This window comes from Oxyura jamaicensis, chromosome 3, assembly GCF_011077185.1.
Source record: "Oxyura jamaicensis isolate SHBP4307 breed ruddy duck chromosome 3, BPBGC_Ojam_1.0, whole genome shotgun sequence".
Taxonomy (NCBI): Eukaryota; Metazoa; Chordata; class Aves; order Anseriformes; family Anatidae; genus Oxyura; species Oxyura jamaicensis.
Genome location: NC_048895.1, coordinates 25,460,449 through 25,464,015, shown reverse-complemented (window position 1 = coordinate 25,464,015; position 3,567 = coordinate 25,460,449). Strand labels below are relative to the sequence as shown.

Genomic DNA, 3,567 nt, shown 5'->3' with positions numbered 1-3,567 from the left:
TCATACCCCACCCAGCAGGGCCGCGGCTGAAACCCGTGTCTGCAGGCAATGCTGGCTGGAATGTTTTTAAACATAGCTTTTCCTTCTAAAAGATATTTTGATGAAATGCATCGTTTTAAATAACAAGATATTGATGTCAATGGAAATTTCCCCTGGCAAAATACTTCAATATGGGTGCCTCCTCTGCTTTGCATTGAGAAATATATTTCAGTGAATTTATAATTTTCAAAATTGTATCCCAATTTTTATTGTACTTCTCTTTTACTATATGGCAGCACCTCAACATGCACATCACTATCTAAAAGACTTGAAATATTGGAGTTTTATTTCCTTTCTTAAATCATGATGGACAGCTCTTATTTAGTACTAATTAAAAACCTTATCTTTTTTCACAGATCAAAGTGTCTCCTGTTTGTTTTGTAATGAAGCAGTTTGACACTTTTTGTGTTTGACTTTTTGTCAGACTGTTTTGTTACAAAACAAATAAAAGTCACTTTGATCTGTAAAGAAAGATAAGATTTTTTAATTAGTACTATATAACAGCTGCTCCTAATTGCGTTTAAAAATAAAAGAATGGAACGCTTCAAATCTCTTGCCATATTATGCACTACGCTTTATTCTAAAACAGGCAGTAATCATGATAAAACACAGAAAGGGCATGAACTAGGATTTCTGACTCGTGCTTTGAAATTCTGGAATGTAAATGAAATACTAAATGTGAAACTCAAATTCCCAAACTGGAAACAGTTGGAAATCCCACTTTGCATGAAAATTCTAAGAATAAATTGATTTGGCTTGCGAATACCTTTCAGAATTTCTCTTCCTTTGGAAAAGTTTAGCGTGTCTCCCTGAAAAACAGTAGGCAAGCACTAAGGAGAGCTTACATCATTGGCCCCATTTCTCAGCATGTTAGGACAATCCACAGCCTTGGTGTTCACCCTGCTCCTCATCGCTTCTAAACATTGAAATAGCCACATCTGTTAGATTTGTATCTTCTACTCTGTATGAACATTGCCTAGAGCAGTGGAGTCCCGTTCTTGGCTGGCACCTAACCACGCTGCACATGAATAGCAATAATGAATCTTCTGGCAAGGAGAAGACATCTCTTCCCTTTGGGCTCAGAATCTGATGCAGTGTTTCCAGAGACCCTAGGTTTCTTCCCTCTAATTCCAGTGCAGACTTCAAACACCAGAACTTTTGGTTCTTCACACCTCCGTACCAAATTTTAGGCCAAATCCAGACTTTCAGTCCTCCTCTCCAAACCAATTCACAGGCTGGGCACCATCTGCCTAAGGGAACGGCCTCATGCTCTCTGATCACAGCCTCTCAGAGCAGCAGCGATTCACCAGAAAACCTCTGTCTGAGGGGAATGCTGACGTCTGCATCAGACAGGCATCTTCCCTGGTGCTGACTCGTACCCATGGAGTTTGCCCCTGTGGGGAGTATGATAAAGGGCTACCAGCTTTCACATCTCCCAAGGCCAGAGACATGTCTCATTTCCCCCAGCTCACCAGAATAATGCCAGGCACACCAAATACAGCCCTGAGCTGCCAGGAGAGCCCAGGATGGTGGTCTGTCCCGTGTGATGCTCCACTGCTCCAAAGGTCTCCAGCAGGACAGCTGAAGGATCTGTTCCAGATAAAAGGATGTGTCTGGGGAGAGGAGGAATGGAAAGGGAAAACAGACATGCCCCTCCAAGCAGCCCGTCTCTGCCAGCAGCCAGCACCACGTGCTTCATGGGAGGTAGAAAACCCTCACGGTGGACAGTTATGCAATAGTCTTCCTAGTCTAGCTCACAGCAATTATTGTCATGAAAGATGAAGATTTATATCCCTTGTAGGTTCTTTATCCCAGCTGGTGTAGGGGTGGATGATATTTTTATTGCTCCTGTATGGAAAATGTGAGAGTAATATCTTCCAAAGCTCTTGGCCTCAGTAGTATTTTCGAACAATGAATTCCACAGGTTGCATACTGTGTAAAACAGTGTGTTTCTTTATTAGTATTTCAGGCTCAGTATTGTAAGTCATAAGCTTTTTCTTTCACATTCTGGTATTTTAATAAAGGATAAATAACTGGGTCTCATGCCTTTTCCCTGTCATTGTTCTTTTCATTCCTATATCACATCCCTCTTACAAAATTAATGCTTCTAATCTTTTCTTTGTGAAATCATTCTAGGTCTCCTAATAATCTGCATCATCTATCTTTAGGTACCTTCTATTTCTGAACAGAAAAGTGACAAAATCTGAGCACATCAATTCAAATATAGACAGAATTCTGATTCATAGAAAGGCATTATCATACAACCTTTTCAGTACTAGCTAGCTATTGTGAGTGCTTTTGCTCAAGGAGCCTGAAAAAGACCTTGATGTTTTCCTGAGTAAGAAACAATTAATTTAGGTACCGTCCTGTTACATAAGTAGTTTAAATTGGTCTTTCATGTTCCATTACCTTGTACTTACCTATGCTGAAATTAAACTGCTGGCTGCTTACTCTGGCTCCTCAGGTTGTCCCCTCTTTGTGTCCTTCAAGCAACATACCTAGCCCAGGAGCCTGGGGTCGATGTTGAGTCATGCAAAACCAATCACCAGGGTCCAGAGGCAGCAGGTGCTTTGCAGCCCTCTGGCAACCTTGCACCTAAGTGCAGTGGGTAACAGTTACGTCTCAGCCAACCTCCGTCTGCTGCTGGTGAAACAGCCTCTGAGTGTTGCTCCAACACCATGAGCAGGTCTGCAGGGGAGGTGACGTGAGCCCACAATCATTGGTTGCTGTCTGAGCAGTCAGATCCTTAAAACTTCATGCTTACAAAGATCCTCAGGCAATTTTAGTCCAGCTTCCTCCTTAATATCTGCTTACTACCAACTGTAACACTTCTGCCAGCCATCTCTTCCTCGTCTTTGATAATGCTGAGCAAGATAAAGCATCTGTCTCAGAAAGTCAGCCAAACTCAACTTAAGAGTTGAGTTGCAAGGCTAGGCGGTCCCTCACCATTGGTAGTGATTACTTGCTCAAAAAACATTTACTTTCTATTGTCTGACCTTGTCAAGCACCTGTGACCAAACACTAGGTCTCTTCCCTCCCTTACTTTGAAAACCCATACCAGTCATCAGCACTCGGCAGATGGAGCTAGGCAAGGGAAGCATATGGTGCACATAGTTAAGAAGAGAGCAAACAAGCATTACTACCATTCTGAAGATTGCTCTACTTCATATTTTGTCCATGGGCCAAACTAGAATTTGCCACTTAAAGCTTTCTCCATATCTTGGCCCCCACCTGATGCAATCATTTTGGGGGCTGCTCATCTGTTTATGTTTGCTGTTTGTTTTTAACTGTGATCAGCAACTCATCACAGGCTGAAGAAGTTTGATTAGCAAGGCTGAGATGGGTGGAAAGTGAGCTCACTGAACCTGGATCCTGAAAGCTCCATGCACTCTTTGCAGTGACAAGAGCAGAGTTTGGAAAGATAACCAGCAAGGACCTATAGCTCACCTAGATTTATCTCTTGGTACTAGTTCTTGCTGCCGTTAGAGGGGTTTGATTAGAGCTGTTTATATAGACTTGGCCAAACCC

General features: G+C 42.3%; 1 long non-coding RNA gene across 1 annotated transcript; it reads right to left on the bottom strand.

Annotated features, from left to right (window-relative positions):
* Positions 1-588: 588 nt before the first annotated feature.
* LOC118164783 lies at positions 589-2,572 on the bottom strand. Its single transcript, XR_004749668.1, has 2 exons — positions 2,460-2,572; positions 589-1,971 (listed from the first exon to the last, which is right to left on the bottom strand). It is a non-coding gene; the product is annotated as an uncharacterized LOC118164783 (long non-coding RNA).
* Between the last annotated feature and the right edge of the window lie 995 nt (positions 2,573-3,567).